Raw genomic sequence first — 14,760 nt, forward strand, 5'->3', positions numbered from 1 at the left:
GGTTCAGACGTAAACAACCGTTTGAGCATATCGAACGCCTGCTGACAGTCTGAAGTCCACTGTAGTTTAGCAGACGGTAAGGTGGCAGCCGCTCCCTTTCCTTTCGTGCGCAACAGCGAGGTAAGAGGGAGCGCTACCTGTGCGAAGTTTGAAATAAAGTTCCAATAAAAGTTTGCAAATCCCAAGAATTGTTGTAATTGCCTACGCGTAGTGGGGGGGTCCCACTTGACCACCGCCCGAACCTTGTCGGGTCCATTTCTAAGCCCTGGTGGGATATGACATACCCCAAAAAGGTAATGGAGGGCTGGTGGAAGTCACACTTAGAAACTTTGGCAAACAGTTTATGGGCGCGAAATCGCTGCAACATTTCACGCACCAACCGTACGTGCTCTTCCATTGTTTTGGTATAAATGAGAATGTCATCAAGATAAACAACAACTCCATGGAATAACAAATCATGTAGAACTTCGTTAATCAACTGCATGAACACACTCGGAGGGGGGAGAGAAGGAGGGGGGTGTCAGGAGCAGGCCATGAGGATGGTATGCGGTAGTGCGATTGTGCTGCTTCCAGGTGCTGTTGTGCTATTCTGTCCAAGGCCAGTCTATGTCCCATGTTTAGTCTTCATAGATTCTCATACTGTGGGAATCGCCAAGTACTCCTTCCTGCCTCTGGGAGGGGGGTTGCCTGGGTTACCAGTTATCTCCTTTTGCTTTTTCATATATGCCATGTACCTTGCCTTTGCCCCTTACTAGTGTCCTTTTGAATATGGCTTCTGAAACCTGTCGATTCTAACCAATAAAACTGCTTTCGTGGACTTGCCGTCTGCTGGAATCTGTTTATTGGTTTGCCGCAGGGCTAGAGCTTACAGGGGGGCAGAATCTGTACCAAAGCCGAGGAAGAAAACTCTCAAAACGTTTAATTGAGAACTGAGCTCTCTCTAACCAGATAGCAAAAAATTAAGGTTCATATGCGAAAATAGCGTAGGGTGCATAAACTTGCTGCTTTTAAAAAAGTATTGAATAGATTTGCAATTTTGCTTGCACAGAACTAAGGTATTTATAACTTTTAAATTTATTTATGATTTTATGGTATTGTTTCAACTTGGAAGAAAACTTCAGCAGGAATGTGAAGAGGCAGCATATAAATACCCTACAAGCAGTAAATAGATGGCACTTGCAGACACTATAAGGCTATGATTGAAGTAAATAAGTAAATAAACGTAGAATTTTAACAAGAAGGGATGCTGGCATTAGCTATGAAAGAGTGTATAGTGTTTTCCAGAAAAGACGCATACACAAAACACAAGGACATTTGGTCAGACTTTTTGCAAAGATTAGGTTGATCAATTGTTGTTTCTTTGTTGGGGCTCCATTTTTTGGGAATTTATCATATTGTATACTTTTAATAAAAGGAGAAAAAGGAGACTTACTTCCAAATATCCGTGAGGAGGACTGCAGCCTTAATCTAAATGTAAAGATTACTGTAGTCCCCTAGTATTTTATTGAGCCTCACAAAATGTCTGGTTATGAACACTCATTCTCTTTCTGGTCCAAAAGACAGGCAGAATAAAACAAAAGGAAAAGTGAGGCATTTTATGCAGGGACGTTTCCCTGAAGTCACATCCACCTACTGCTTCGGGGCTTCCTTTTGCTTATGCATGCCTTTCCCCAAAAGTCAGAGGTCCCCTCCCTCTCCCCACACATTTTGCCCGCAGTTTTCAGATGCTGTTTTAGCCAGAATCTGGAATATGCAGGCAAAACACTGGGGGAGAGTGAGGAGACTTCTGACAGGTGGAAAAGGCATTCATAAGCAAAAGGAAGCCCCGAAGCAGTTGACCATGAGGGAACGTCCCTGCATAGAAGCCCTTAGGCCGTGTAATATGAAAAACACAGAAGACGCCAGGGTCTTGCAGGAAAAAATAACAATGCATTTGCCTTTATTGTCCCTTCCTCTGCAAAGTTGCAACCAGCGTCTTTCATTGGGAACCATGGTCTTCAGAAGGACACCAACATGGGATATGTTCTGCTGCAGGGTTACTCTGCTACCATTTTGATTTGTATCACAGTTCCCTTTCAGACACACCTTAGAGCATCGTCTCCAGCTTTCCCGTGCAGAAATGGCAACTTGTCAGGCCTTTGCTGCTAGCTGGAGTAAGGGCTCTTGACATGAGTAGGCCGGGTTCTGGCCACATGACAAGGTTTTGAGTTCCCATGCCTGGAATCCCTGTGTACAGTTTCGCTTGTCCTGTTTACCACAGATGTGCCGATGTTATGTCTTCCCTTCCTGGGATTCGCTTATCTCAGGATGGTTTCACTTTGTTTTACTTTCTCTACCTAGAATGCTTTTAAACTTTAACCTGCATACATTGAGTCATTAACAGCCTTATCTACATTTAAGGCAGTCAGCTTCTTTAATCTGTCTTTTTGCTCCTAATAAGCTCTGGTTCCCTCCTCAATGGGAGCCATGTTTGCTGCCCGCGGCGGGAGGGAGAGGCCAGAGCGCTGGGGGCCGGGAGATAAAACGGCCGGCCTATGTGCGTTTGCGTGCACTCGTCGGCTCATGCCGGTCCTGCTCTCCCTGGCAACAGCCTCCCATTGGTTGGAGCCCGGGGCTCATAGCCAATGGGGGCCATGGGCGGGAGCTAGGAGGGGCAGGGCTAGCCCCCCTGGCAGTATATAACAGGAGGCGCGCTCGCCTCCAGCTCACTCCATCTTTTCTTTTGAAGACGGAAGCGAGCAAGAGAGAGAGAGAGCAGACAAGTGAGTGAGAGACGAAGTTTAAGGAGTGGACAAGCACAGAGAGACTGAGAGGGGCGAGGGAGTGGAGGGGCCGCATAGCCGGGCGCAGGGCCAAACAACTGGCCAACTTCGGCGCGGTTTTTTGAGGTGCCGCTAGCACTGCAGCCTGGGCGTCAGCACCAAGGGCCTTGCAGGCTCGCATCACACCCACCACCACTTTGGCGGCGGCGTTTTGCGGCACCTCTAACACACTACTGTGTGTCTGCCTTAAGGGCCATGCAGGCTCTATTCACCCCCACCCTCTTGTATTCCCTGTGCAAGGGACAAACCGCTCCTCCTGTTGGAGGCAGCTTAGCTACATCGCTCCTCCTTTTGGAGGCGATACTCAGGGCAGCCTCCAGGCTCAGGGGTGCCAGCTCCAACAAATGTGTAGCTTTGTAGGTTCCTCCCTGTCTTATGAAATATACTGAGTGAGAGCAAGCAGGGCACATATAGAGGCAGCAGGCAGGTTACCACCAATACGCAAATTACCACCAATATGGAATGAGAGCAACCAGGGCACATCTAGTGACAGCAGGCAGGTTAGGACCACACCTCCAAAAGCTGAACACCCCCAGCAAACGTGGCTCCAACCCTCATACTAAGGGGAGGGTTGGGGCGGACAGGCGGTCATGGGCAAGCCTTGCACCCGGGCGTGGGACGCCACAAGGTCTGCGGGTGCAGGCACCGCCTCCAGGGCAGGCAACCAGCGCACTGGCCAACCAGCCCTCTCCATACGCAGGTCTCAAGCGGCCTCTTCATACCTGAGCAGTGGCTCAATGGGAGAACGTCTGCTTGGCATGCAGGTCCCAGGTTCAATCCCCAGTATCTCCAGTTCAAGAGACGAGGCAAGTCGAGTCTCTGCTGGTCTGAGTAGATCATACTGACTTCAATGGTCCAAGGATCTGATTCAGTATAAGGTAGCGTCATCATGGCACAAGCTATTGCAACCGGGTCCGGACACAGGCCACGTGCAGCCACCCTCCGGGACTTATCTTCTGCTGTATAGAAGCTTTCCGACACTGTGAGCTGGCTTAGTGCCCAACAGCCTATAGCGGGGGATGCCCCTGGCCCCAGTGGCCTGGGAACATCTAGAGGCCGATTGGCCACCCCAGTGGGATCAGGAGGGGCCCTTCTTCCTTCAGCTCAGCAGATTCCAGCGATGAACTGAGATGGACTAAGCATAGGGGCCAACTTGCCAAAACGAGGGGCAGGACGTGGGTGGTCTGAATGACGAGGGCCGCTAATTCCGGCGCTTCAACCTCTGATGGTGAGACATCTACCTCTAGCGATTCCTCTCATAGCAACGGGGGCGACTATTAGCTGGCAGCAGCTTCAGTCCCCGGTTTACCTGCTTGGGCTCTCAGGCGTAGGAGCCGCCAGGCAACTCAGCGTGGGAAAAGGGTGGCCAGAGATTTGTCAGTTCCAGCACATCTTGACAAGGTCTTCTTCCCCCCTCCCACATTCCAAGAGGAGGAAGATCCTCCTGGGATACACCTCCCTAGCAGGCATGGGGAGGATCTCCTCAACAGGTACTACAGTGAGGGGGGAAAGTATTTGATCCCCTGCTGAATTTGCCCGTTTGCCCTCTGACGAAGAAATGACCAGTCCATAATTTTAATGGTAGGTCTATTGTAGCTGTGAGAGACAGAATAACAACAGGAAAAACCCCAGAAACCCAGAAGACAAAAGTCAGAGATTGATGTGCATTATAATGAGTGAAATAAGTATTTGATCCCTTTGCAAAAGATGACTTAGTACTTGGTGGCAAAACCCTTGTTGGCAATTACAGAGGTCAGACATTTCTTGTAGGTGGCTGTCAAAGATTGCTCCAGGCAGTCTCCACCAGTTGGGCAGTCTTTGGTTGGGTGTTTAGGGTAGTTCACAAACAAAACGTTAAACTTGGGTCTTTAAACCCCAGGTTAACGGGATAGCTGCCACCAACCCCGGAACAAAAGGTGAGCCTTCAGGCAAAGAGCCCAGGGTAACTCCAGCCAAGCTCCAAATTCAGGGTGACCCTTCCCCTGCCAGGGCGAGACCTGGTCAGGCCAGTTCACTCTGTTCAAAAAGGCTTACACAAAAGATAGCATGGTCAAAGCCAGTACAGGCACTTAAGATTCAGCCTTGGGAAACCGCAGAAATCACTAGACACTTTCAATATTAATAAACTTAAAGTTTATTCAAAAGTTTGTGCTCGTTTACAGAAAGGCAAAAGTTAGATGAGGCATTTTAGCATTTAAAACAAGAAAGCTTCAATAATCTAACTACACATTTCAGTTGAAAGGCAATTGGCTTAAAGTCAGGCAAATCAGGCAAAAAGATAAAGCATTCAGTTTTGCAAAGAGTTACACAGTCCAAGAGGATAGCATCTGGATGTCAGCATGCTGGTCTCTTCAGTCAAGCATAGATTCGTTCTATGGGATAAAACAAAGTTTGATGAAAGGCCCAGGATGCGCCAGCGCATCCCAAAAACCTCCATTCTTCTGATCTCAAAACGGATCATTTTATCCTTTCCATCTTACCGGCCTATGGCCATCTTAGCCAATAAGATAGCAAGGATTTCAATTAACCCTACATTAATTGGTCATGTCATCTCTCAGTCACGAGTGTTATGCGCTGACTCGCATTCTGCAGTTATGCAAGACACCTGGAAAGACTCAAACTCAGAGATAACGTTTAATGGCCCTAGTTGTTAACTGGGAGATAAATCCCCCAATGGCTGTAAATTCAGGGCAGCTGTTTGTCTACCACCTTGAGACCTTGAGGAGTACTTTCCAAAAGCGAAAGCACATTCCTCAGTGATTTGTGAGAGGCCTGCTTGTTATTCCAGCCCCCCCCCCCAATGTTTAATTTACCAGAGTTTAATATCAGAGAATACTAGGCCTGAAGCCTGAACCAGTGTTTCATCGAAGGAAAGCAGGGGGCTTTTCCTTCACAGTGGCCACCAGGTTTGCACACATCTCAGGAGGTATTTTGTCCCACTCCTCTTTGCAGATCCTCTCCAAGTCAGTAAGATTTCGAGGCTGATGTGTAGCTACTCAAACCTTCAGCTCCCTCCACAGATTTTCGATGGGATTAAGGTCTGGAGACTGGCTAGGCCACTCCAGGACCTTGATGTGCTTCTTCTTGAGCCACTCCTTTGTTGCCTTGGCTGTGTGTTTTGGGTCATTGTCATGCTGGAATACCCATCCTCGACCCATTTTCAACGCCCTGGCTGAGGGAAGGAGGTGCTCACCCAATATTTGATGATACATGGTCCCGTCCATCGTCCCTTCGATGGGGTGAAGGTGTCCTGTCCCCTTAGCAGAAAAACACCCCCAAAGCATAATATGTCCCCCTCCATGTTTGACGGTGGGGATGATGTTCTTGGGGTCGTAGGCAGTATTCCTCCTCCAAACACGGCGAGTTGAGTTGATGCCAAAGAGCTCGATTTTGGTCTCATCTGACCACAACACTTTCACCCAGTTCTCCTCTGGGTCATTCAGATGTGCATTGGCAAACTGCAGACGGGCCTGTACATGTGCTGTCTTGAGCAAGGGGACCTGGCGGGCTCTGCAAGATCTCAGTCCTTCACGGCATAGTGTGTTACCAACTGTTTTCATGGTGACTATGGTCCCAGCTGCTCTGAGATCATTGACAAGTTCCCCCCGTGTAGTTCTGGGCTGCTTCATCACCGTTCTCATGATCATTGCAACTCCACGAGATGAGATCTTGCATGGATCCCCAGACCGACGGAGGTTGACAGTTAGGGTTAGGGTTAGGGTTGTCACCTTCTCACCAAGCTGCTTGGCAATAGTCTTGTAGCCCAGTCCAGCCTTGTGCAGGTCTGCAATCTTGTCCCTGACATCCTTGGACAGCTCTTTGGTCTTGGTCATGGTGGCTAGTTTGGAATCTGATGGATTGATTGCTTCTGTTGACAGCTGAACCATAACCCTAACCCTAATCTGGCTTGTTGATAGGGGATCAAATACTTATTTCACTCATTATAATGCACATCAATCTCTGACTTTTGTCTTCTGGGTTTCTGGGGTTTTTCCTGTTGTTATTCTGTCTCTCACAGCTACAATAAACCTACCATTAACATTATGGACTGGTCATTTCTTCGTCAGAGGGCAAACGGGCAAATTTAGCAGGGGATCAAATACTTTTTCCCCTCACTGTATGTGTGTGTGTGTGTGTGTGTAAACACACACACACACATATATATACACTTAGTCTTAGCAAACACAAGGTGGAAGAGGGGCGTAGATCTAGGATCTCAAACTGGTCATTCGACAAATGATTCACGGTTACAACATATTTGTGGGGTTGTTGCCTCGGCCTACCTTGAGTGAAGGTGGCATTTTCTCAACCATTTGGCCAACCTTTTACGAGCCACAGCTTTGGCAGGCGACTCTGCCGACATCAAATACGATGAGGCCTTTAGAAAACGGGCCTCACAGAGGGAGAGCACCCGCTGAGACCTCATCAATGATAGACTCTGGCTGTTGACAGTGGGTCCACATATCAAGGGGAAATAGGGTAGTAGGCCCACTGGGCTAATAAACCCCGCAGGGACCCGGCGTATATACCGGACTTTGGCCAAGTAAATGCCAGCACAAGGCATGCAAATGCCAGCGCAAGGCATGCAGATTCGAACATGACTACGAGTCCGTTTTGGCCCCTGTCCACGTACTTCTTGCTCACGGGGCGATTTGAGTCAGCCTCCCTTTCGACGTTCTTCTTGACCGCGGGACAATTCGAGTCAGCCTCCCTTTCTAGGGGCCAGGTGAGGCTTTTCCAGTAGCAAAAAGAGAGCAGCCCTTCAACCAACACTAATGCAACCAACAAATGTGGAGCCGGTGTTGGGGGGGGGCCTGGCCTGCACACCAATATTGCAGGATGCATTAAGACCACTATTGATTGAACATCCCAACAAGGAGGCAGCACAATATTTAATGGACGGCTGCACGGCCGGTTTCCGTTGCCCTTGTTTCAATGCCAGTGTCCCCATGGAAGCACATAACCTCAAATGGGCAAAGAATTGCTGGAGGTGGGTTCCAAGAAACCAGGAAGGAGTTTGTGTTAGGCAGAACATTGCCCCCCTTTCTCTTCACCACCTATTCCCAACCTGAGGTTTTTCCCGTGGGGGTGGCGACACAGAAGGCCCCTGGGGAATTCTTTTTTTTTTTTTAGAAAATTTTATTGGTTTTTATAATATAAATTTTCCATGTTAACAAACAACAATAAAAGTAATATAAAAAACTAAATCATAAGTAATGTTGTTATAGTTATTTAAGTGCTAAATAAAAATAAAAATTAAAGGAAAATTTACTGACTTCCCCATCACCTCCGTCCGCCTCTTAATAAAGTATTCTATCCCATCGTGATATGGTCTGATCTTAATTATTCTTATATCTCAATTAAGTTTCAATCACAATATGCTATTAATATAATTGATTACACTTCTTAATGTTAGCAATGTCATCTAGATCAGATTAAAAGGTACTTTTCCATTTTCCCCAGTCCTAATTCATATTCACAATATTTCATCCAAGCCTCCCATCCCCTGGGGAATTCATGGTGTTACATCACCTGTCCTGTCCAAAAGGGGCTTCCATCACCGACAGAATTCCGGCAGAGTTCACCACTGTAAGATACGCTAAGTTGGTTAGTGCCAGTGGCCATGGGGCCCGGCTGGAAAAAATGCGATAGTCTGCCTTCAGGTTACTCCCCGTGCACCCGGACGATTTCTGTTTATTACATTGTCTGTTTCAAGGGTCCTCATGCTTAAAAAAAAAAGGTACCGATGGGATGCTTGGGGTGAGTTAGATACAGAAGAAAAACCTCCAGGCGCTGTGGGCTTTACTCACCTTGGCAGCCAACAGGAAAAATGTGCCTTACGGAAAATGCAGTCTGTTATTTGCCACTTAAACTTCGCCCGCCGGATTGTTGCCCCGGGTGAGCGTTTTGCACCCGGCTTATGTGGGCCACTTGCAGGGTCAATGTTTCACGCCATCACATCAGAGTGTCCAAAGCGTCAAGGAAGACATTAAAATTTGGTTGCAACTCCTTGAAAAATGCAATGGCACCTCCCTCTGGCAGTACCGTTTTAATGGTGGCTGAGACTGCCAGGTCCAATCCGATGCAGGGGGCAGCTTCAGATTTGGCATTTCATTTAATGGGCAGTGATGCGCCCAGTGATGGCCCAATCGGTGGCTGGGTGCTGGAGCTATTCCCTCTAGTAATAGCCGTTTTCCATTTGGGCGGAGCTTTTCAAGAATAAACGGGTCAGGTTATGGTGGGACAATCAGGCCGTGGTGAGGGTCGTTAACAGGCAAACATCCAGGTCTGAAAGAGTCATGCAACTAATCTGGCATTTGTTTTTTATATGTTTGGCCGAATAACATCACCTTATAGCTCAGCACGTACCGGGTTTGGGCAACTGCTTAGCTGATGTGGCGGCCATATGACAGAGCCGCAGCACAATTCAAGGGTTTTCTGCAACGTGCGGGGGGCCCCAGCGCATGGTCAATCACGGAAACAATGGCACTTCATTACTTAGCCCACCTATAGGACTTGGAGTTCGCCGCCAGGACCATCAGGGTTCACATGGCCATTGAGGTGTACATGGCAGCCATATTGCTCTTTTCCAAAGCCCACGGGTTTTCATGACACATGCGAGTCATTCCGGGCTGGCAGCGAAACACACCAGCAGCCAGAGATGACAGTAGGCCTGTCACTTTATCCATGCTGGCTGAGTTGGACTTCTGTCTTCCTTAGACATGCAAATCACTTTATGAGGCTGTTTTGTCTTAGGCAACATGGTCCATCGCCTTCTTTGGGGCTCTCGGGGTCGTATAACTGTAGCCCAATCTCGGCTAGCTGGGTCTGGGAGGGCACTCAGACTGGAGGACGCTCACTTTTTCGCCACGGCATTAACGCTATTGATAAGAAGATGCAAAGGTTGTGGCAGTTAAACGGTGCTCCCAAGATGCAAGGGCTATTTGTTATCCATGCAGACCGCACAACAATGGCGAGATGCCAGTTCGTCAGGGAGTTCCAACCCACAAGCAGCAGGATAGGGTTCCCGGCACCAGAATATGGGGGACACTCCTTCCGCCTAGGAGCGGCCTTGATGGCAGCCAGGGCTGGCCGGGCAACGGAACGGATACAAGCCATTGGCCGGTGGCGTTCAGCAGCATTCAAAAAATTATGTCCGGCCTGACCGGGCTTTTTCCTTTAATTGTGCTTATGAGTTTCAGGACGCTGTCAGACGGTGTGGATCGTGTGCTACAGCATCGTTTTGGAACGGACAGTGTGCCACGGCGGCTGAATGGGGACTAATTATGTCCTGCCTGACCGGGGTTTCTTTTAATTGTGCTTTTGAGTTTCAGGACACTGTTGGATGGTGTGAATTGTGTGGTACAGCATCGTTTTTTGGAACGGATGGTATGCCATGGCGGCTGGAGGGGGACTAATTATGTCCTGCCTGACCGGGGTTTCCTTTAATTGTGCTTATGAGTTGCAGCACACTGTCAGTCGTGGGCCACAGCATCGTTTGTGGATTGGATGTTATGCTGCCGCGGCTGGATGAGGACAACATCTGGGCCTGGAGCGAGCAGTCCAGATTTATTGGCTGGGCCAATGGGGCATGCGAAGGCATTTGTTAATGCCGGTGATGTTATGGTTGTTGAAGGAGTACGCCCCCCCCACTTTGGTTCTCCAATTGGGGAGAATGACCTCTGCAGCACACGGGGAAAAGGCCTGGCAAAGGAAGCCAGCGTTGTCAGAGGCATGCATGTTCACGCATGGTAATTTGCGGGTCTGATTTGCTGGAAGGGAGGTCTTGGAGAGGTGCCCGCAACGTAAAGCGTATAGATGTGGCAAGGAGGAAGGTCAGCAACGTGATTGGTAGAGCAGTGATCAGACTGGGCGGACCAGTAATACGTCAATGGGACATTTCTTTCTGCATGGCGGAATTATACCGTTGGGATGGCGTGCACCTCACCAGCTGGGGCATGGATCTTTGGCTCCAGAACATTCGAGGAGGCCTGTTGAATTGGCTTCAGCTGTGAGATGTGGCGGAAGCTGCTTTGGCCTGTGAGTAAAGGGAGCCCGGCACAGCTTTTTGGCGGATAGGCATGGAGATGTGTCAGTTTGGGGGGAAAGCAGCCGGTGGGAGTCGCTTTCCTAACTCTGGGAATCCCAATATGGGGTTTTGGGAGAGGCTTCAAGGACATGCCCTGGCTGGAGGGTAGGCTGTCTGCCTCTTTCCAAGTGGCGGGGGTAAACACCCAGTGGCGATCGTCCTGGTGTCCACCTGGCACCACCGTCCCGGTTGCTCACAGCGGGAACGCTGTGGGCCGGTTGGCATACATGGCCGCATTGGGCTCGGCCTGCGTACCTGACACATCGCACATGCTGCGCCACGGGGGTCGCAGCTGTTGCCAATTCCAAGTTGTGGCCTATATCATTCCAATTATCATCAAAATCTTCCAAATAACCCTTATGAAAGTTAATGTTAATAAAGTTATGTTATAATAAATTAGGTAATTAAAAAAGTGTCTTATGAGTTTGTTAGTGTGTCAGCATTCTCTCCCACTCAGCCCTGGGTCAGCAAAGTAGCATTGCTTAGGATTACCTGCCTGAGCGTGTTTGCTTATGGGATGCTAGGGACAAACACCTGGGTCTGACACAAGTGACAAACAGGAACTTGCAGCACCAGGAATTGACCACCCGTGATCAACCGTTGCCTCGGTAGTTTTTCTCAATTTTCCTGTTGTTTTGGCTAGTCATCATATTGAGAAACAGTGACAAGACCCAAGAGGCAACCCTGTGACTATCCAACTGCACATTTTAAATATCGCTTTCAAGTATCTGTGTCATAGACCTGGTTCTCAAAAAGGGTGCATTTATGTTTGACCAGTGTCTCACACCTGGCAGGTACTTTACTAATCATCTTGGAGCAAATATTGGGAGAAAGGTGGGTATAATAAATTAGTATTTTGGCCAGTCCACATGCAGAAGCCAATGCTGCAAAGTGTTACTTTAAAAAAAAAAAAATGGCATAAATCAGGTCGGGGGGGGGGGGGAAGGAGGACAACTGTGAGAACACTAGAATGCAGGAAACTTGTCTGGATTCTCCACAATAAGAGTGACTGATTAGTGTGGAAACAACCTCAGTGAAGCAGTCCTAACATATAAAAACTAAACCCTTGGGAGAAGAACCAACTCAACAGAGCTTGAGCAACTAGCACTTGTTGTGAATGCTGAGTGAAATTTTTAATGCGCAACTCCTACCTTCAAATCTGAGTCATAGTTTCTTTGAAAGTCGCTGTGGAAGCTAATTGGAAATCCTTTTAGGACTGAGGAGTGCCCTTATGGAACAGTATCCAGTCATAGTTGATAAAAGGGGTGCAGCTTAACCAGATACAAATGAGAAGGTAGAAGTGGAATGTAGGCAAGGCTGCCAGCTTGTTACCAAGCAATGGGTGAACAAACATTTACAGTTGCTTCTAAGAAAATGGAGCTTACATCAGATAATAGCAACTGGAATTGAAAACCATTGCAGGGAACAGGTTTGACTGAGCAGATAATCTGATGTAGCTAAACCTCAAACCAATATGCATGTACATGTTAAGATATGAGATTTTACTACATTAAAAGTATACCCTGGTACTTCTTGTGAAATGAAGATGATATACAATTATGTTATGGTACAAATCTTCTGTGTTATTCTGCAGTTACAGTTTGATGTTTCTCAGTAAGCAAGGGCAATGCTTCATCTTTAGCTTCAGCCATCTGTAAACAATGGGAAAAGCTTCACCTGCTGATTCTACCTTAATCAGGCTTCTACTAAAGGCACTAGAGAAGGGCCAGGATGATGAAGGGGATTCTTCTGTCCAGCTGGAAATCCTGACCTGGCCGGGTCACTGATCAGTGCTCTAACATCTTGTCCAACTTGGAATCCTAAATTTCTTGTGAGCAGCTGTGACCATAGCACACAGGCCCAGATGGGTTAATTAATTCCGAGTGTGCTTCGTATATTTTATATTGCATGCCTAATGTGACCCAAACCAATCAACATGAGCTGGTCGTTCACAATTCATCATTCCATTCATTTAGTAATATGTTATCCTGGGAATAATTCATCATATGGATCTGCATACACAGATTTGCGTTGAGGAGTTCAGCCTTAACATTTAATAGATAAAATGAATGACAAGTTCATCGGATTTCCCTGTTTCTTCCAGTGCTCTTATTCAAAAGTTCCTTCCAGTGCCCTTATTCAAATACTCAATGATTCGCTCTGAAGCAATTCTGTGACCTAGCAGCAGCTGACTTACAGATATTGTGATTTAATTATTGCATTCCTTTTTAGGTCATGCTCTTCTCTCATGCCTCAGTCTTTCCATGGGTACCATCCCTTCGGAAAAAAGTGTGTTGCAACATATATTTTGACAAGCTAAGAAAGTTGCCGTAGGAGTGGTAAAAAATCCTATATAAACAGCCAGCTTTGTACTCTGATTTACAGGAGGGAGCAAAGGGTGTCTGTGTGCAATTCCAGATTCAACAAGGTACGTAAAATGAGAGACTTTTGTGTCTTTAGTATGATGTCGGGTTATGTTACCAAATGGAGTTTAATTCATCTCTTTAAGAATAGTGATGATAGCATGTTGCTGTAGTGTCACTGATATTATATGTAGTTTATAATGTAAAGAAATGTAGTTTATGGTCCAGGCCTATACAAGCTTACTCAGAAGGAAGATCCATAGAGTGCTTTACTCCTGAAAACATGTGCATTTTACATATATTTCTTCCTAATGGTGGTTAAACGTTATTTTCCCTGCCTCTGCTTTACCCTCCCAACAACCCTGTGAGGTCAGTCAGGCTGAGAGAATGTGACTGGTGCAAAGATACCCAGTGTATCTCCATGACAAAGCTGGGATTTGAACCTGGATCTCCCAGCTCCTAGTCGAGGCACTCTTACCGCCCTGCCAGGCTCGCTTGCAGCTCCGCTATGGTTAACTTCCACAACATTGATTTTTTAAAATGGATGAATTAGGGCATCAAAAAAACCAAAGGAAATTGTACCTTGCATGTTAGTTTTGTTAAAGTGGTGAATTTTGTATGATTTACTGATCAGTTGCTCTGAATAACAGAATGGTTTCCAGTTATCAAAAGTGTTAGACAAGGATGTATTTTATCTCCCTATCTCTTCAAACCGTATACAGAACTTATCATAATGAAAGCTGGATTAGATTTAGATGAAGGGACAATGAAATGTTGGGGGAGGAACATTAGCAATTTGAGACATTACTGGCACAAAATAGTGAAGACTAGAAACGACTACTCCTGAAAATTAAAGGAGAAAGTGCCAAAGCAGGACTACATCAAGAAGACAATACTGGAGAATGAATACTGGAGAATTACTTGCCTTTAAGGTGGACAACGAGGAAATTGAAATTGTTGAAGACTTTCTATTCCTTGGCTCCATTATCAACCAAAAGGGAGACTGCAGCCAAGAAATCAGAAGGAGACTGAGACTGGGGAGGGCAGCCATGAAGGAGCTAGAAAGGATTCTGAAGTGTGAGGATGCGTCACTGGCCACCAAGACACACACACACACAGCTCTGAATAAGGCTTACTCATGCAGGTATTTGTGTAATTTCAGAGTTTGTTGCTTAAGAGAGCAATTGTGATAATTAGCTGTCATGAACCAAAACACTTGCCAGTGTCCCTCCCTTTTAAAATGTCTGAAAGAATGAAATACACATGGAGGGCTGAGGCTAAGCAGGGATGGCCCTGCATGCTACCAAGAACGGAGACTACCTAGGAAGGAACCTAGCTAGCAGGGAAGGAAACTAGACTGCTACTGAGAGATGGTGGTGATTGTTTTAAGACTCTTCTCTGATGGAGATTTTGTGCCTTCAAGTGTTGCTAGACAAGGAAAGCCCTGACCTGGATGGCCCAGGCTAGCCCAGTCTCCTCAGATGTT

The sequence above is a fragment of the Euleptes europaea genome, chromosome 8, assembly GCF_029931775.1.
Source record: "Euleptes europaea isolate rEulEur1 chromosome 8, rEulEur1.hap1, whole genome shotgun sequence".
In the NCBI taxonomy this organism is placed as follows: domain Eukaryota; kingdom Metazoa; phylum Chordata; class Lepidosauria; order Squamata; family Sphaerodactylidae; genus Euleptes; species Euleptes europaea.